Consider the following 20,918-nt stretch of genomic DNA (forward strand, 5'->3'; position numbering starts at 1 on the left):
GGGAAGGGAAGGGAAGGGAAGGGAAGGGAAGGGAAGGGAAGGGAAGGGAAGGGAAGGGAAGGGAAGGGAAGGGAAGGGAAGGGAAGGGAAGGGAAGGGAAGGGAAGGGAAGGGAAGGGAAGAAGAGAAGATGGATTACTTTACATCAGTCTGTATATACCAAGCAATCTCCCCTATTACATTACAGGTTTTATCTCTTTCTCTTGCAGGTGAGACTTTCTTTTAAAGGAGATGAGTGAGAACTATTCTGCAGAAATGTTCTGTGCTTCTGCTCAGCTCAGACAAGCTGATGGTATAAGGTTGCATCAGCTCCTGCTCCCTAAAAACCAGAATTGCCAATTTACTTACAAATAAAGAACACAGAAAATGGCACAGCCTGGAAGGCAGCATATTTTTAATTCCAGAGAAAATAACCTATACCTATTTGATGGGAATTTTGATGGATACATTTCCCCCCATGCCCAACTCAAGAAGACTTGAACTGTTGGATGATCAAACAAATGTCAAACTGACAATTACCATTTAGCTTTCAGAAAAAAACTCCAAACACCTTTGAATTAATCAAGTGAACTTCAACAGATTCTATGCAACTGTCTGGACTACAACCTCTTCCCTGAGCACCCAGCTACAACCCAAGCCTGGCTGTACACTATCACCTGCCCTGACCCACACAGATCTCTTCCAAGAGAAGGACAGATGGGAAGGACAACTCGCCAGGCTCTCCCAGAAAGGAGAAACTAAAATATGCTTCTTAACTCTTCCCTGAAGTTTTCAACCCTTTTGACGCTGCCTCTTCCACGGCATTAGGTCAGGTTTCTCCATTTACTTTTCCCTTGTGGTTTTTAAGCTGTTTTCCACTTTGATCAGCCCCCATGAGGCTCTTCATACACTGGTGCACATGAAATTCTTTAACTCAAATTTTCCTCAAAGTCTTGGGAAAGTAACATGGAAAAATTTCCATCTAAACAGTGAAAATTTGGTAAAGTTATCAAGAAATAAAATACAACAAAACACAAATCCAACAAATATCATTGTTAGCATGACTGTTAATGCCAGGCAAGGCACAAGCATGGGCAGATTTACAGGACAATGCCTCATGGGAGATGAAAGACTGAGGGAGCTGGGGCTCTTCAGCCGGGAGAAGAGGAGACTGTGGGGTGACCTCATGAATGTTTACAAATACATAAAGGGTGGGTGTCAGGAGGATGGAGCCAGGCTGTGCTCAGTGATGGCCAATGATAGGACAAGGGGCAATGGGTACAAGCTGCAACAGAAGAGCTTCCAAAGAAACACAAGGAAGAATTTCTTCACTGTGAGAGTGAGGGAGCACTGGAACAGGCTGCCCAGATGGGTTGTGCAGTCTCCTTCTCTGGGGACATTGAAAACCCACCTGGGTGAGCTCCTGTGTGACCTACTCTAGGTAGCCCTGCTCTGGCAGAGGGGTTGCACTGGATGATCTTTCAAGGTCCCTTCCAGCCCTTAAGATTCAGTGATTCTGTGGCTTTGATTTTAAAACACCCTTTCACAGTAAGCACATCTCAGCCTTGATGATAGATTTTAAGAGCCACTGAGATCCCTAGTTGGCCGTTTCCTGATTTACAGCAACTGAGAAAGCATCCCTAGAACATAAATTCTTCCTACTGACAACAGGCTCTGTGTTGTGCCTGCAATCTGCCCAAGTCATCTTGAGGATTAGAGACAACACAGCATGATAAATAACGGTGCAGAGCTGCTCTATGGCAGCAGGAAGCTGTGCCATCTGATGCCACCAACGGCAAGAGCAGAGCTACAGCCATGCTTCCAGGATCTTTGTACTTTAAGCCAATCTTTTAGCTCTTTCTGGTACCAAGTACCCCTGAAACCACTGGTGGCTTTGCCTGAGATACAGCTGTAGGATTTCAACCCATGTTATTTGTAGAAAAAGAATGGGAAATGGAAAACAGTCCCACAGAACTTCTTAATGCCCATTTTTCAACAAGCCTATTTTCTGCTCCATAAGCCAGCACCCTTTGCCATAATCTGGGAAAGACAGATAGAATTTTACAAATTAAAACTAAGTGTCAAGTTGCTGGGATGGAGAAGGGAGTGAAAAAGCCGGAGAGGCTGCAGATGGAGAGTGCCTCACACGTTCCTCTGCTCTAACAGCATCTCATTTCTGCTTCAGGGCTGTAGCAAAACAACAGGCATTGTTATTTGACTAAATACCTTCCAAATCTCCAGTTGAAGCTATGTGATTTTCCCCTCTACAGAGTGTACAGGCACTTCTCCAGGCAGCTACTCAACCCACTCATTCAGCCTTCTCTAAATACAAGACTTTCCTGCCCTCCTGACAGAACCCACAACCTTATCTACTTTAAAGGATCAGCAGCTAAAGTACAAAACTTCCTTCTGCACTTCAGTTTATGTCTGATATTAATCAGGCTCAGAAAAGATTCTTGCTTTGCTTTTTTTCCTTCCATAAAGAGCAAATGTAATTTTCAAGATCGTTTTTCACGGGGACACTGCATGAAGGACTTGCCTGCAGCACAAAATTGGGTATTTTCCATTTCTGCATTTAAGAACTTATTTTTCAGATTTCAAGTTTTGGCCTTTATTTCGGCTGGCAAGATGCAGCACTTTACATGAAATGACACAAAGATCAATAAGGTCCTGAATGGTTGGAAATGAAAATTATGGAGTTGACCTTTGAAGGAAAAAATAGATATTGAACTGTGTTTCCAGCAAACAATTCTTCTAGTAATTAAACCACGAAGCCCTGAGCATCGATTTGATGCTCGAAATAAAATCTGATTATCTCAGAGATTCACTTTCATGCAAATAATTAGGAACATGAGCACTGTCCAGTGTCAGTTGCAAAAGGAAAAAGGCACTTACTTATATTTGATAACAGAAAATGTCTGGTCCCACATTCCTCTCACATCAAGAACTGAACATTGATTCTCACTGTGACCTGATGCTCTTGCAGTGAAACACCAAATAGGGACTTAAGGTTCCTGACATTGGTCCAACAGCCTTGCAAGTAACTTCTTGTATAACCACAATCAAGCAGATTAACCTCTGTTGTTCCATTTCCCACCTTACCTGGGCAATATTAGGGGCACATATAATATTTAGTAGTTTTTTTCAGTTCCTCTAGTAAGTTGCTTCTGTCAGAGACTCTTCCTGCATATTCTGATAGCTCTACTGCAAGATCTCCATCTGGTTGTGATGTTCCAGAAGCTAATCCAGTACAAATATTAAATCTCAGTGAAACGTCCTTATTCAGAAACAGTCTTTTGAGGGCCATTACTTTGAATATCAAAGTATCTAGAGTGTTAAGGAAAACCAAATACATTCTCTGTTCTCTGCCCTCATTAGCATCCACACACACTGTATTACATATTCTTGAAGACAGAACTTCCAGAAAAGTCTTTAACAAACGTCTGTAAGGAGAAACAAATTGTCAAATAAATATAGCACCCAAGGTATAATTCTGCTGCTCAGAAAGCTGCTCTGAGCATGTATTTATGACAAAAATTGGAGCTGATCTTACTCCTGCTCCAAGAAGGAACGTGAAACATGGGACAAACTCAGCCTTTCCCTAAGTGGTGAAAATCCACTAACTTGAGTAGAGTTGCAATGTTATACAGCTCATCAACCTGTGCCTTCCTGGACTTCATATCCAGTGCTAATGAACAGTCCATGAAAATATGCTGTTTCATTTAATTCATATAAGGCCTTACCTACTGTCCCTAAGGTCAACAGGAACTTGACCAAAGACCCAGACACACTATATATTAAGCCCAAAAAGATCAATATCCAACCCAACTTAAGGTAAAATTCACAACTGTGAAGGCTGAAAAGCATTCTTAACCAGCCAGAAGAGAAGAAAAATGAAATAGTTTCATTAGATGGGTGAAGCAAATGAAAGGGTTTTTCCAAAACCTCTCCCAGCTACCTGTAGTGTTCACATTAGATCTTTGGGAAAGAGCCCTAGGGAAATCACAAAGAGGGGGAAAGGAATGAGAAGAGGGCAAAGCAAACCAGTGGGGAGATGACATGGAAATGGTAGGATCTTACTAGTAGTCCGGTGATTTTCCAGTGTGCTTACACTTCCCACTGATTTATTTCTGCTGTCTACAAATGGGCTCTGTCACTTGCAGATACTATGCCCTAAAAAACCAGAACAACTGCAGAAGCTACAAGCAGTCTTTGGAGGGCAGGTCAGTGAAAAGGTCAGAGGAGAACCCAGTACCAGGAGACTGCTCATCAGACTCTGAGCTCCAGGAAAGCAACAGCACAAAAAATCTTCATTCCTAGCAGCAGGGAGGTAATGACATGCAGCATCGCTCCAAGGCAGTGTGAATGATGCCTTCTACTTGCTGCAATGAATTCTGAATGAACACCAGCACCTTAAATTCACAGCATATGAAGTGAGGGAGGGAAGTCCTCTGCATACATCCCATGAAGTCACGTAAGACCAATGCTGAACTAGAAGCCAAGCGACAGGATCTAATGTTTCACAAAGTGTTACTACAGCACTGAAATGAAATATAAATCTGAAAGGTTAATTTTCATTGTACCAGGCTGCTCAGTGCCTACAGGAACCCCTGACCATGGGCAATCATCCACCCACAGGGACCAGGGTGATGGATCCACTCACAGCAGAAATCAGCCCCTGTAGTGGGAATGTGCTCTGCTCCCCACTGCTGGCGAGCTCCACACAGAGCCTGGCAGTTGTCTTAAAATGATTTCCCAGGGTAAGGGGAACAGGCTAAGGAACATTTTGAGGTGACTCCTGACTTGACACCTCCCGTGCAAACGCTTTGTGCCTCTTTGTATGCGATGCCCAACACTGAGGCAACCTGAATGCCAGAGCACAGTGCCTGGGCGAGATGAAGATCAGAGCTACAAGTGTCATTTTTTTTAGTCATTGTGACACCTTGTAGACCTTTTCTGACTGGGTACTGCTGTCTCTGCAGGTTGCTGTGCTCATTGGTCTTCTGTCACAACACAGCCTTCACACAAATGTCGGCTAATCCCACGTCAGTAGTGTGGTGTCAGATCAGATGCTGTGCAGCCTCCTCTGGTCAAAAACCTCTGTCTTCTGAGTCATAACTCCATACCCTGGAAACTGTGCAAGCGAAAACGCAGCTCCTGGGACAGCAGAGACCTGACTTACTTGGAGAGTCAGAGTTTGGCAGCAGCAAGATACATTTGTGAAGTGTCATCAGAAATCATATCACTGCTCCAACAGGTCAGAGCACAGAACAGTGTCGTGGGAGGATGTTGAAGGCTGGCTGAGCCTTCATTAGAGCCAGCGTTAGCAACCTCATTCAGGCCAAAAATCATCAAGTCACTAACATCATATCACCACTTCCCCTTTAGGGACAAGAGTTGCAGATACTGTAATCTTGAGGAGCTACCCTGGACACACCACGGTGTGCTTGTGGAGTTGTACACCAGTCAGCTGGCGGCTCCACCACACCAGACCCCAGCCACTGGATGGTTGGTCTCTCTGGGCTTGCACATATTCAGTAAGCCCCTTCCCAGATTCAGTACAGCTCATTCACTGCAATTAAGGCAGTTTTGCTTCCCAGCAACCCGATCCAAACCTTAGCTCAAGACACCCAGTCAGTTATGATAGATCACATTTGTCATCCACATCGTAAGGATGGAGTTAAACACAAGGGAAGTGACAGCAAATCCTGATTTGACCCATCACCCACTTTCCCCTTAGATCTATGGGCTCTGATGGAGCAGCAGGTACACCTCCCACTCCTCAGCAGTGAGTTTCCAAGCTGTCTGGCTGCTCCTATTAGCCAAACAGTCCAGGAAAGGTAAAGCAATTGCATGCTGTGGAGTGGTGTGGGGTGCACAGGGTTTTTATTGTTGCCCTTTGATAGAGCGCTTGAAAACTTAATATCGATGTGCTGCATTGCTACAGGTTTAGCAATCTGCCCTTCCCTCCTGTTTCTCAGGGTACCACAAGCTGTGGCCAGCAAGGGAGTGAGTAGAAGGAAAAGGAGGCAGCACTTTTCCATCAAGGCTATGCTGTGGTTTGCTGGTGAATGCAAACTCCCAACAGCACCAAGAGGATGATGCAGCAAAGATGAAGAACCCGTCATGGGGAGAAAATGCTGCCAGTGACAGCACAGGAGTCTACAGGGACATGACACAGAGAGGAAAGAGGCTGCTCTGACAGTCCCCAAACACCTGTACAGTGAGGTCCCACTCTCAGCTGGCTCCTATGTGCTACCACACTGTCAAGGATTAAAAACAGAGACTTCTTTCTGTCTTCCTCCAGGCTAGGCTGACCACAGGACAGGTCTCCTCAGTGGTGAAGTCTAATGAGGTGTTTAGGGATGTTCCCATCCAACACTAGGTGGACATAAAGAAAGATTTAGTCCCCAAAAAACTGAAAAGCTGATCAGACCTAAACACAAGCCCTTCTAAGCTCATTTCTGAGCCAAGTTTCAATTGTTCTGTCATTGTAAATGCACACTTATACTAATATAAGCTCATTTATACCCATTTAAGCTGAGCAGAAATCACTGCATGATTCAAATGGCCATGATTTATTCCCATCTCATACTGAAGGAAACAGCTGAGCCAGGCTCAAGTTAACCTCCTGTTCCAGTGCTTCACCTCTGTGGACCATTCTCTCCTGATGATTTCATTACAAACAGCTGGAGACTTGCAAATGGGTGGGGGAACATCTCTGTAGAAACACAACACAGAGAGCACTTTCTTCTTTATTGCTGCCACAAAGCCACGCTAAAGTTTGTGATGAGCTCTCAGGGACACTTCCATAGTATAGAAGTCTATTCTCAGCCCTCTTTCTCCAGGACCTTGCATGCGTTAAAAACCAACAAGTCTGATGTGGCCAGTGCCAACTGCTGCACACATCACTTCCCACTGGCCCACCCTATACCCACATCACCTTGCTCAATCCACAGATACCTGCAGTATCTAAGTCTGCAAGACAGACAGGGAAACCCATGGATGCCGTGAAGATGCAACTAACTTGGAGCCAGCAAGCAGAGAGGGGTTGGATGCAGGCTGGAGCAGGGTCCTCTGTCCCATTCTGTGCTCATGAGCCTCAGTAACGGCATTATTGCCATAGGGTAGTGCTTTTCTCACCATAGTCAGATGAGGGGCAATGCTTTCATTTTTGCTGGCTTTAAACTCACAGCCCAGGATGTCACGTTTGATTGAAAAGGTTGAAATGGCTCTAAAACTAAGCACTAGCCACAGGGGCTGCACAGGAAATTGAGCAGTGGCATGCTGTCAGACCTACATTTCAGTGTTCTCCAGCTCCCTCCTCTGCACTCAGCCTCCCCAAATGAGGAGAGCTGGAGCTGTCACGGGCAGTGCAGGCAGGGATTGCAGCTTATGGCAGGCACTGTGCTGATGTCTGTCTGCAGACTGGTGTTAATGCTCTGGCAGTGCTCACGCCCTGTCAGTCCTGCCATAATTCACAGGCTGCTTTGTGCAGTCAAAAAGCCTGGCTTGGGATAATTGAAAGCAGTGCCCACTGATTTATTCCACTTCAGACACGTTGCATGACATCTCCTGGGCTTTGAGTCTCATCTAAGGGAGGAACTCTAGAGTATGAGAGGAGTGAAAGATAGTTTGCCACATTTTGAGGGGCTGGAGAGAGATAGATCTCTAATTTGTGATATACCCTAACACACAGAATCATAGTCTTTTACTTGACACTGGAACATCTATCTGTCCCCAAAACTTAGCACATGCCTCTAGCACACACTACTTAAGAAATTCTCAAGATATTTGCAAAGCACCCTGTTGGTGGCGTCCCAACATCTTTCAACCACCTTCCCTAACGGGCCATGAAAAGCCACATATAGGAGATGTTCATAATAGACATGCTCAGACTGTTTCAGTGGAAGGATACAAAACCACCAATGTGTTCTTGTGGCCAAGAAGGCCAATGGCATCCTGGGGTGTATTAGAAGGGCTGTGGGCAGCAGGTCAAGAGGGGTTCTTCTCCCCCTCTACTCTGCCCACGTGAGACCACATCTGGAATATTGTGTCCAGTTCTGGGCCTCTCAGTTCACGAAGGACAGGGAGCTGCTGCAGAGAGTTCAGCACAGGGCCACCAAGATGATGGAGTGGAGCATCTCCTTTCTGATGAAAGGCTGAGGGCTCTTTAGCTTGGAGAAGAGGAGACTGTGGGGTGACCTCATGAATGTTTACAAATACATAAAGGGTGGGTGTCAGGAGGATGGAGGCAGGCTGTGCTCAGTGATGTCCAATGATTGAACAAGGGGCAACGGGTACAAGCTGGAACATAAGAGGTTCCAAAGAAACACAGGGAAGAATTTCTTCACTGTGAGAGTGAGGGAGCACTGGCACAGGCTGCCCAGATGGGTTGTTGAGTCTCTTTCTCTGGGGACATTCAAAACCCACCTGGATGAGTTCCTGTGTGACCTACTCTAGGTGGTCCTGCTCTGGCAGGGGTTTGGACTAGGTGATTTTTTTGGGGTCCCTTCCAGCCCTTAAGATTCTGTGATCCTGAGAAAAGAAAATAATGCTTGGCTCCCTCAGCTGTAGCAAAGGCTAAAAGGGTGCTGCGCTGCACTCTAGAAGTACATCTTAGTGTGCAAGCACCAAGACAGGAAGAGCAGCTATGGAGATTAAGTAGCTGAACTAAATAACTGTGTTTCTGCAAGGAAAAAGGGACCACAGATACTTGAGACTGAAAAGTCAAAGGTTCCACTTTATCAGAGCAAGAAGGCTCCTCTCACAACATTGGCCAAACCTCAGAGTAGCTCTGGGGTGGAGCTTGCTGGTGTAAGAGGATGGTATGGTACAGTTGCCCATTACAGTGAAGCAACATGTTCACTAGCATCTCAAGTCAGTGTGCTAGGACCTCTCCCTCCTACTGCAATATATCAAACCTTTTCAACATTGCCTTTGCCACCCCATGCACAGAAGTCCAGGTTGGGCTGCCCTTGCATTAAGACTCACAAATATTGCTTTGCTTTGTTTCCAAACCAGCAGCTATGGGCTTCCTATGATAACAGGACTTTTGAGGCCTAAGATGAGATACTCTCAAAAACCCATGAAACTCTCCCATGGTCATCAGTGGGAATCAAATCCAGCCTTGATCAAGCAAAAAGGCTGCCACATGCCAGTGAATGGGGCTTGAGGAGCATCTCCTGACTACGATAACTAGGACAAACTGGAGAATGTAGTGCCAACCAAAATAGTGGCTTTGGCAATCTTTTCTGTTGTGGGAATGATGAAGAGAGGATGCCGTCCAGAAGGGATCCAGGCACCAGGAGCACTGCCAAGTGCCCTGGGGAAGTTACTTCATGTCTCTGAGTCTCTGAAGAGAAGAGGGTTAAAGAGATCAGCCACCTCTGAGAAGCATCTTGCTCAAGATCTATTCTGCAGAGGGAGCTGGACGCTGTAGAGCCATCCCCAGAGCTGCACAAGAATAATTATTCAGCTCTTCTATTTCTAAAGAAATGGGTGTTCACAAGCATTGGAAAATGATAATGTGTTGTTTGCCATAAATGCAGTAATTATATCTAAAACTCTTCATTAACATGGAAATTACAAATAACAAATTAGAATCAAGCATCTACAATTAGGCTAAAAAGCCATGGCAATTTGTTGTTCTTTGCAAGAAATCATTTTTCACATCATTTACTGTGAATGAGGTCTCATTATGTAATGATATTTAGCTCTTCCACCACTTTTGAGCTTCACAGCTTTATTAATTGCACTCACAACAGTTCTCTAACATAAGTAAGCAGTGTTATCTTCACCCTTTGTCTGGGAACACACACCTGAAAGCACTGACAGGACGTATTTACAGGCAAAGGAAGGCAGGAAGACCCAAAGCCAGTGAGGGAAGCAGGGGCAAAATCTGCAAATATCTTCAGCAGAGATGTAACTCTGTTCAGACTGAGTAGAGGAATTTGCATTTCATCACAAAGAGGTTCAGACCAGTGCTGAGTCCTTCTGCCAACCTCATCCAAAGTTGTATTTTACAGCCATAACATATCTCGATGACACTTCCCATTCACTTCACAGCAAAGCTTCTTAATGAAAGTTGGGCCATGACGCAACAATCATTCAAAGTGGGTACTTTGCAGTGATAATGACTCAGATCTGATGGTAATCAAACCCTGAGTCTGTAGTAGCTGAGCATAAAAACACTTTGACACACAAAAACTCCACGGGAGGCAGAACAGGACTGTCTGATGCTGAGCTATCCAAATGGAGTCACAAATACATTTGGTAGACAGAAGGTGGAGAAGGCACGTCCCTTTGTTGCTTGCATTGGGAGAAATGGCTATCTCAAATACTTCAACACTGAACAGTCTCTGAAGGGAAATGCTTTCAAGGAAAGGAGGAATTTTGGATACTGGGTAGATTGGCAACTAAGGGGCATGCACTGTGACAGGACCCAGCTTTTTTTGTTCTGCTCAAGGCCAAATTCAACCCCTAATAAGCAAACCTGGTTCAATGGAGTTGACAGTGTAAAACCATACTGGCGGGACTCAGCACTGCGCAGTGAACTGGTACAGTGCCTGATCATCACCTGGACCCTGCAACGTGTGGTTCCTCCTCAGATTTCACCTGTACCCTGGAGAGGTGCTCTGACTTGAGAGAGTAAACTTAAAACTAAGCACCAGCCCTACCTCCACATCCTTCTGGCCTTGTACCTTCAACTTATGTCCTCACATATCAAGCTGACTTGCTGTGGAGGGGATATTCCAGGGTTGCAGAGAAGCAAAACAGCACTTATTAACAGTCATGGGTGAAGCTCTGCAGACAAATTAATATCCCAAAATCTTGCTGAAGTTTGCTGCCACCCACTGAATCTTATAAAAATCATCATCACCTCCCAGACAGCTCTGTATGGTCCTGCAAGGGAAAGGGTTAATTTGCCCTCAGATCATCTGTTATCTTCCATTTATTTCACACATGGCACACAGCACTGTTCCTGCTAGACTAACATCTGCGTGACTTCAGTCTCTGTGGCATTTGCTGCTGCCTCCAAGCCCCCATGCTGTGACATTCTCCACCCCTTCTGCTCAGAAATGAATGGATCTGGTGTTTCTCCAAGTAGATTAAGATAAACTGGAACAATTTACTGACACTGAAAGGGCATTACCCTGACTGAATCTGGTCAGAGACCACTCTCTCATTAGGATAGGGATATCATGTGGCTCTAAGAAGACATTTTCAAACATTAATATCTCTGAATGAACTCCTGATTTTGCTGCCATCATCAGTTCAAATAATGAAGAAATTATTTGATGTGCAAGAAACTTCACAAAGTTATCTGAATAAAGTTCCAGAAAGCTTAATCCACTTTCCAGGTAGTATCAAATGTTTGTTATCCAAATGCTGATGGCCCCTCTGTACTGCTCAGCTTCCAAAGCCCATGAAGCAGGACAGAAAGTTTTTTGTTGACAAGTGCTATATCAGGATCTCTAGGAAGACAAACTCTACAAACTTATAAAGCAGGCACTGACAAGCCCCAAGGAAGGAATAAGCAGAAGACACTTTTTAAACTTATTTTTCTAGTTGCCTGATTGCACTGTGGTTTAAAGGACTGTAGATACACTGAAGAACTGAATTCACATGTACAGGCTTCCCAACCACACACAACCTGACTTCTTGATGTTCACCACTCCAGCTTGACTTGACCCTTACATGTGAGTAGATCAATGCTACAGGCTCTCTCCTCCTCTGTGACCCTGCACATGAGTCATTCACCTCATCCCAATCAGCTGATTCGTGTCCATCAGGTGAGATACACAACAGGGTCAGAGATCAAAGGGAGCTGGCCCATGCCCAGTTGCAGCACCAGCCATTCCTCCTGAGACCTCCAAGGTTCTTGTCAGGTGATGGGATGTGTCAGGCTACATGCTCAATCACGCACTTGCACCCCAAGTAAATAGGGAGATGGGTGATTAACATCTGAACTCACCACAGGTGATTCGCCTCCAGTCTGGAAGGTTTGTGGGACATGGCATCACTCACAAGGTAAGAGGATACAACAAAAGTCAAAAAAGACAAGAGGTAGCAGGACAAGAAGGCACAATGAAATATTTAGAGGCCTTTGCCTGGATTTTATAACTTCTGGTGTGCAGACAAATCTCCAGGTTACATGCTAAAAGTAATGACCCTGGAGAAAGCCACAGGCATCTCATCAGACTTCAAGCAGGAGGCTGGTCACTTATCTTCCAGCAGGTCTCGCATAATCCTGCAAACAAGTCTGTGAGCAAGCTCTAATCTCAAAGGCAATGCTAATAGCCTTCCCTGAGATGGAAACTGTTTTCTGACAACATATTTTAGAAATACACAAAGCCAAGAAAAGGCTGAGAACCAGAAGTTTCTCCATCAGTCAGGAGGGCACCGCACCTGAAGGAATTGCAATGTTTTGGTTTATAACTGCAAATATTCAGCACAGGGAATTCCCAGGGGAAACATTGCCTTTCCCACAGCAGAAACAAAACCTTTACAGGCCTCCAAAGATCTGAAATTCTTTGTAGGTATAAAAACCAGTGAAACTACAGAGCACTTCTGAAACTTAGTCCTAAACACGAAAGACAAATTACTGGCTTTATCCTATAATGCTGTGAATTGGTTGACAGATTTAGGCAATTATTGATGAAGCCTAGTTAGAGGTTTGACTGATGGACCAGGTGAACTGTTTATTCAGACCAGTTCATCACTACATCCTGATGTATAAATCTGTCCCTTGACTCAGAAATGCCACTAGTCCACATTTACTTGAACCCAAAGGGATACGGGTGCTCAAGTTTCATTTTCAAAGTCCATTTCTAAGAGCTTTGGGTCCACACCCAAAGGAATGACAAACCACGCATTTCCATGAGCTGTTGGACCCATAACCCAGGCAGCTTTGGGAATCCACAGCCAATTTGTGCATACAAGACAATTTTCACTCAAGTATCTGTGAATAGCAAAGACTCTGCAAAGCAGAGCAGAGCAAACCTCAAAATGCCATTACTTTCTGTACCATTGCACCAGCTTTTCTGCATTGAGATAAGATCATGCTGGTGCTGCAGGCAGGAAATTAACTCAGCCTGACAGCAACATCTGCCCAGCAGACCAGACACAAAAGAAAGTGTGCAGTCCTCAGCAAAGGAAGAGGGTGATACAGACTTGCACTGATGCCTGTACTCAGCTGCATGTCTTTGGTCCCTAAATTAAATTATCAGCAAGGTCACACATCTGATGTCAGTATGATGGAGCCTGGTAAACCTGAAAGACACTGTGCAGATAAGCCCCTTGGAAGGTACCTTTACTTAATGGCTCACAACTGCCTGCCAGTGCACAAAACCCGACAGCTTGTGGATCTTCTGTCCCTGGTACGTGGTTAAGGGCTGTAGGGGGGAGCTTGTGCCAAAGGAAGAGAATGTAAGAATGGCTGTACCCAGATCAGCTTAGTCACAGAATCACAGAATCCTGAGGGCTGGAAGGGACCCCGAAACATCATCTAAGAGTTCATTCTCCAGCCTGTACTGGTACATGGGGTTATTCTTTCCCAGATGTGAGACTCTACACTTGCCCTTGTTGAATTTCATTAGGTTTCTCCCAGCCCAACCCTCCAGCCTGCCCAGGTCTCACTGAATGGCAGCACAGCCTTCTGGGGTGTCAGCCACTCTCCCCACTTTAGTATCATCAGCAAACTTGCTGATAGAGCCCTCGGTTCCCTCATCAAGGTCATTAATGAATATACTGAACAGTACCAGTCCCAGCACCGACCCCTGAGGGAGTCCACTAGATACAGGCCTCCAACTAGACCCTGCCCCATTGATCACCACTCTCTGCCTTCTTCCCTTCAACCAGTTAACAATCCACCTCACTACCTGATCATCCAGCCCACACTGCCTCAGTTTTGCTGTGAGGATTCTCTGGGAGATGGTGTAAAATGCTTGGTTGAAATCAAGATAAACCACATCCACTGCATCATCACCATCTGTCCATCTTCATAAAAGGCTATCAGGCTGGTCAAACATGACTTCCCTTGGTAAAGCCATGTTGACTGCTCTTGATGACCCTCTTGTCCTTCAAATGCCTGGAGACAGCACCTAGGAAGCATTGATGTTGTCCCATCTGTGAATAGCAGGACTCAAGCACAGCTGATGCTCCCCTTACACACCCTCCTGGCACTTGCTGTGCTGTGGCTCAGAGACCCATGACGCCAGACATAGGGTTTCTGCACTGGAAAGATAGGGACAGATTTTTCCTCTGTGAAATTGCCCATCCAAATGGAAAAGCAAACACACAAGCTGGGAGCATCCTCAGCAGCCCATCCCATGGATAAGCATTCCCCCACAGTTAGCGATGCATTGAGACAAGTCTCACATAATTTGTGATGAACTTGCCTCCTGCTGCTGTTTCATGTGATGCCCTCCAGGTCTGGTATTAGGTGACAGTCACTCGCTGTTCCCCTGCTCAACATTCCTTGTGACTTTACCTGCCTCAGACAAGGTTTGTGTGATCATTCCCCGCACAGAATATCATTTATCCTCTGGTTATCCTTGTTATTTATCCTTTGGTTATCCTTATTCTTCCACATACATTTTCCAGCCCTGCCGTATTCTTCTCCAGATGGGCAGAACAGCACTGATCATTTAGGGTTGAAATTATAGTTGTTATTTTTCAATCTGTTTCTTTGTTCCCCTGCATCCCACCAGGCCTGTGCTACCACTGTACCAGTCTCCCCTTCTTCTCGTAAGGATTTGGAGCAGAGGATTTGCTTCAATTTCTACTCTGCCATGAGCCTCCAGTTCACCACCCAAAACTCATTTTCTTGTGGTGATAGGACTAACAATAAAAATAACAGCCTAAATTTTCCCCTGGAACTTGACCTATTCTGATTTTCTCCAGGAACTCCTTCAGAAACATAATCTACGCTTTCCTACTGTCTCAGGTGTAAATAAGTTCTGTTTTCTTCCATGACTCAGCAGAGATATTTGACCATTAACACTCACCCATCCCAACCTTAGATTGACTGCAGACAAAACCTCGGGGCCTGGAACAGGGTAGGATGGGGCCAGTACTCATGTAAATTATTAGTAAAGTCTGGTTTTAAGTGGTGTAGAGCAGAGGAGGGAAGCATCCAAGCCAACAGGCCGTGAGGAGGGATTCCAGCACCCTCAGCAGCACTCTAGGTAGCTACAGACCTCTCCTGGCTTATCCCAGGGAGATGAGGACAAGTCCACACAACACTGTGAAATATATCCAATGTCACTGTTGGCAGGAACTTGAAGCAGCTTCAGAATATATTAACAATTAAGAGTCCCGCTGTTTTTCAAACCCTCATACTCATCTTCAGAGCTCACACAGTAGTGACTGCTCCAACCTTAATAACTAATCATTGCCGTTGTCCATTAGTACTGTTGAGGAGCTCCTTCCCTACAACATGTGACTTGGACTCAAGGATTCCAGCTCTGGTTTGCAGAGATAGCACTGCATTGCCTTAGGTGGTCCATGCTCATGCATTGTCCCAGGAACCCCCCGGCTGCAGTAATGGCTCCATGAGACAGGACCCTGCAGCACCCTGGGAAGGAACCACACAGCTGCATCCCAAGCCCTGTGCATCCATGAAGGCATTTCTATTCACCTGGTGCTGACAGAGCCTGCCTGCACCCAGGCCAGTGCGTCCTCTTGGACAGAGGTACCTGGCATGGTTTGAGACATGAAAACCGGCCCAAATTTAACCACCATGGCTTTTGCTCTGAGCTTGTCAGAATGCAAAGTTTTAAGTCAAACATAAGAGGCCAGTGACACAGCTAAGCATGAACCAAAATGGTCCTCATAGCAGCTCCAAGGCTGTGGCACCAGAGCCTGTACCAGAACGGGCCTCAGTTTTGCTAGCTGGGATTCGGACTCTATCTGCTCCATTAGGATGTGCACCTTAGCAAAAAAAAATGCTCCTGGCTTACCTCTGTCCAGTAGGTCTCTGTGTCTCCTGCTCTATGCCTGCAATTGTATTGGAGCATGCAATCTGTGGCTGAACAGAGCTGACTCACCATGGAGTCACTGTAAGCTGTGACTGAGGAGGTGCTAAGCCCCACAGACCGGCAACAGGCACATGTCCAATTGGAGGCGGGGAGAAATACGAGGTGCTCTGTCCTTGCTCAGCTCCTCAGTCTGTGGCCAGGTGATGGCACATCACCTTGAGGCTGCTGCAGACTAAACCCACATGCTCAGCTGCACACATTCACAGGCAGCTGATGTCTGTTGGAGAACTACATCCTTGCCCCCTAAACCCTTCTGAATCAACAGCACATTATTTGCATTTAATAAAATCTAGCCTTCACAAACAGCACTCTCAGGAATATGTTCTAGCTATGGGAGAGCACATGTAACCAGGAAGCATTGCTTCATTGAGGCTATTCATTTGGTCTATACTCAATCCTCTACCCAAGACTCTACAACCAAAAAAAAAAATAGAAAGAGACTGTATTTAACCAGTTCTTACAGGTACAGAAAATGACTAAACCCAAAAGGAAGATCTTTTCCTGACAGGGTATTTATACTGAATCCTACCTTGTCATTTTCCAGAACTTGCTTAAGGACAAGGAAAGCCAGAACTGAGCAAGGCAAAGCAGCTTACCTTACTCAAGGGAAGAAATATCTTCTACCTAGACTCAAAGGGCAGATGCTCAAATTTCTTCCCAGTCCTAAACCAGAGCACACACTCAAGTCTGGGTTTTGGAACAGCTATGTCGAAAGGGAACAAAATCTGGGCAACTCAAAGAGGGGCAATCCCATGCCAGGTGAACAGGATGGTATGGGGAGGCCATTGAGGGGGCTTTGAAATCCTCCACTGGTGACAGACCTGTCTTCAAGCACGCAAAGAGAAATGCCAGCATAGCTTGCATGCATGGCAAAATCACAGAAGGACCATCAAAATGCCCCATGTGCCAGGGCTGGGTTCCTAATAGGAACCTCGGAGCAGCATCCAGATCCCCTCAGTGTGGGCATCCATGAGCTTGTACAATGGATGCAAAAGCACATCCACCTTATAGTGACAATAACAGCAACACAACACATGACACTGCTAAGCAAAATGAGGGGGTTCCCTCTCCAGAGACACACACCATGGCTGCAGAACGGGTGGCCAGGAGGCCAGAGCTCAGCCCCAGGGACTGCGTCGAGTCCTTTGATAAAAATAAGCAGGAGGCTGAGTGTCCATTCTTGCAAAACCAGACTGTGCAAACATCTGAGTGAGAAAGTCAGCCTGAGTGGTCAGAGAAGAACAGGGAGCTGTTGGGAGAGTAGAAACCTAGAAAAGGAACAAAACGGAAGAAACTCTTGGCCTCACTTCACGTTAATAAAGCCTCAAGCACAGATGGCACTGCCTGTACATTAAAATAAATTATAGGCTACTGGAGAACAGCCTTCCTGAAACCCTTTATTACATTGTAGACTCAGATGAGACTGTGATTAGAGTTATTCAAAAACAAGGAGAAAAAGAGAAAAAAAGCAAAAGCCTCCAGTAATTCTCCCCGTATCGACCCCCCTCTTTGATTAATGCTGATACCCAGCAGTTCTGCAAAACAACAATTGCTGGAGGTTCAAGGTAATTATTTTATTGTCAGTCAAAAGCTGAGCAGTTTACTTATTTTCAATACATGTTCCTAAAACACTCTCAGGCAGAGCAAGACTCGTCTATATATCAAGAGAGCGTCCTTCCAGGAAGGAATTTGGATGTCCTTTGATCCTCAAGTGGTCTTAATTTGAGCAAACACCAGAGGGAGGGTAGGTCTAGCATCAGTCCTGTGTGGTTTGCACTGCCAACGCTGAGTGAGAGTTATCTGTATTCTCATCAGAAAGGAATATTTTACAACTTTCTTCTCAATAAATCATCCCCTCTCTCCTTGCTGATCATTGCAACGAGCTCTTTTCTTCTGTTTTTCTCTTACCAGCTCTGTAAGAGAGCTCACATTTTAACCCAAAAGATCAGCCTCTGACGCAAATCCCCAGAAGGACAGAGGCAATTCAAGCCCGATGAACCTTCTCATTCCCCCTCTCCTTTTTTTTTTTTTTGAAGGCTGAAATGCCATGAAAACAGACAGATCTTTTGCACCTTAGTATAGATCATAAGTAGAAAACAAATGTGATGTCTCCAACATGAGGACAAGTCTCTTTTTCACAAGGCAAAGGCCACCCAGGCTAGCACGTGAAAGAAAAATTAATAACTCTCACCCAAGGAAAGCTACTGCCCTGCCTGTGTTCTTCAGTCAAGCTAAATGATTACTAAAAGCCAAAGAGGGAGAGGGCTGAAAACCATCTCCTCCGTCTATACGGAGCCAAGTTTTCTGACACATATGAAAGGTAAAAGAAGAGGCAAAGCACACTGAGGTGTGATACATGCGTACACTGAAACTGGAAGGATTACTGCAGATTGAAAAGACAGGGAAGACACTGTGATTTATATTACAGCAGAGCTGATGGAGAAGAGGACAGACAGACAGTGCCAAAGCAGCTGACAGTCTAGAGGGGTGCCTGCCTCACCACGCTGTGCAGAAACCCAGATGGTGCTTGGTTAGCAGATGCAGCCCAGCCCTCGCAGCACGGAGCTCTGCGCAGCCTAATGGCCCCTATCCTTTCACCCAGGAGAAAAAACAAGATAAATTCCTTGGAGCAGCAAATGCCATGCCATACTCCCAGGCAGACACAACCTAACTCCAAAGGCTGTAGCAAAGTGATGATAGAGCCAGAGAGCTGGAGGTCAAAAATGCTCAACTATGTGCTTCAGTTTTCCAAGTTTGCTTTCTTGGGCCAACAAGAGCAACTAGAGGTGCAGGTAGAAAGCTTGTTAGGAGCCCTTCTGTGGGACTCGTGGGCCTGGTGCCGGTGCTGACTGTCTTTCTGTGCTCCCCAGTAAGCCCAGAGAGGGGAATTTGCTCAGCTATGGTTCTGCCAGGCAAACTGTAGGCAACCAGCGGCACAGACTTCAGTTCCCTTCAAGCCACGCTTCCCTAACACTCTCCCCACAAACATCACCCAAACTGGGAAGACAGCTGTTTCCACCACAGAAGCCATTGCTCTCTCCTTACCGGTATCTCAGGAGGAATCACACTGATCATGTCAGCCATTGTGACCATGTTCCCTCCCTCCTCCCAGGAACCAGCAGATGATTTCTGTACAACACCTCACTCCAAACTGAAGAAAAAGGGGCAGAAATGCTGTGGATGGGCAGGACCTCTTCATTTCCCCAGCAACGGTCAGTTACTCCAGTTTAATGCCTTGTTTTATGGGATTCCATCTTCTTCACAGTCGAGGAGAGGGAAGGCAGAGCCAAACCAGAGCAAATACCTCTAAATCTGCCCCCATTTTCTGAAGGTAGCGCTTAAGGGCTGGCAACAAACGGACCCAGACTATCTGTCTCTAACACAGGTTTAACTAGGTACATAAACCTTGTGGAAGAGCTGCTATTTCAAAGTAATGTACCTGAGGATGTTGTAGTGCTGCTGTTTGGCAATATAATCCACCAAAACCATCCAGATAAAATATTAGTCCAAGCTTCCTGCTGCATGTTTCCATGTAGAAAAGCCCCTGATGTTTTCCTCTTCTTTATGACAAATTGCAAGCGCATACATTTCTTTATCGCAAGCAACAGCTTCATTTCACCTATTTCTGATAGCTGCTTGCTTTCAGAGCTGGGAGTCACCAAAACACACTCCAGTGTTCTGTTTATCTCTATTCCTTCCTCTTGGTCTTTATTTCTGCTTCAAGGACAAGATACTTTAAAGAAGAAGGACATGACTCCAACCTATTAGTGGTTTATGCTCTGTGGCTGGAAACTCCTCATCATGGTTTCCAGCAGAACAGTCACACTGTCAGCTTCTGCCATTTAAAATGCATGGGCCTTGTTCACAAGGGCACAGCAGTCGTGTTGGATGGAAAAAGGGAGGAGCAGGCTGGTAGGTCAGGACAATGGGGCTCAGACTGGTTGAATCTTGTGTCTCCTGGAAGGTCCCAGCAGGAGGCAGAGAGCTGCTTCTCACCATGCCACTGAGCACCACACTGTGCAGGACTGGCCTGCAAGCTGGCTTCGAAGCAGAATTAGGAGCAAGGCAGGCTAAAGAAAGAAACAATACTAAAGAGGGGAAAGAGATACAGTCCCCAAAACACCTTGGGATAAAATTTGACGACAAGAAAAAGACACCTTCAACATGAATGGTTCCCTCCTGGGAGCTGCTCTGTCGTTACAACAGTGTGTGTCACACCGAGCTGGCAGAGAACATTCTTCTTGTTTACAGGTACAGCAATGCAAACTTTCCTTTCACAAGGCAAACCTGATTCAATATGAGTCTGCTCCAGGATTAAGACACAACCATGAACAATGTCTAAAAAGCAGTTAAAAGAGGGATCATTTCAAATAGAGTCCATATCCCTCATGAGGAAGAGAAACTTGATTTAAGCGCAGATTGGTGATGGGAGCTTTATTACTGCTTGGGAGAGGGAAGAGCAGCTAGCAAGGAACATATGGAACTGTGTAAATTATTTGGAGCACCCACAAAGGCGGGGAAAAAAATCATCTATATTTCTGAGACTGCTCACTTCAATCTACAGCCGTATGGAACACAGATCTCACGTGGGCAATGCTGTGTGCAACAGAACCCCGCCTAAACACATCGAGGCAAAGCTACAGAGGGCAGGATTATTGCAGGCAGCTGCTCTTTGAACACATCGGGAAGAAAAATGTACTGGCTCTGCTCCTGATCCTGGCTCCTACCAGCCTCCCTCACCTGGGATTTCTGTGGATCAGGCTTCTGTTGGGATGGAGACTTTGTGTAATCCTGCATGTCCTTTCCACGGAGAATGCAGGTGCATACGCCCTTCCTCCAGCAAGAGCAAGAAAATGCCTATGTGCTAATTTAATTCCTTCTACTCTGCTAAACACTT

General features: G+C 45.6%; 1 protein-coding gene across 1 annotated transcript in view; it reads right to left on the minus strand.

Annotated features, from left to right (window-relative positions):
- ARMH4 (armadillo like helical domain containing 4) overlaps positions 1-20,918 on the minus strand; it is a 62,071-nt gene that overhangs the window by 11,424 nt on the left and 29,729 nt on the right. The gene's annotated exons all lie outside the window — the stretch shown is intronic.

The sequence above is a fragment of the Colius striatus genome, chromosome 6, assembly GCF_028858725.1.
Source record: "Colius striatus isolate bColStr4 chromosome 6, bColStr4.1.hap1, whole genome shotgun sequence".
Classification (NCBI taxonomy): Eukaryota; Metazoa; Chordata; class Aves; order Coliiformes; family Coliidae; genus Colius; species Colius striatus.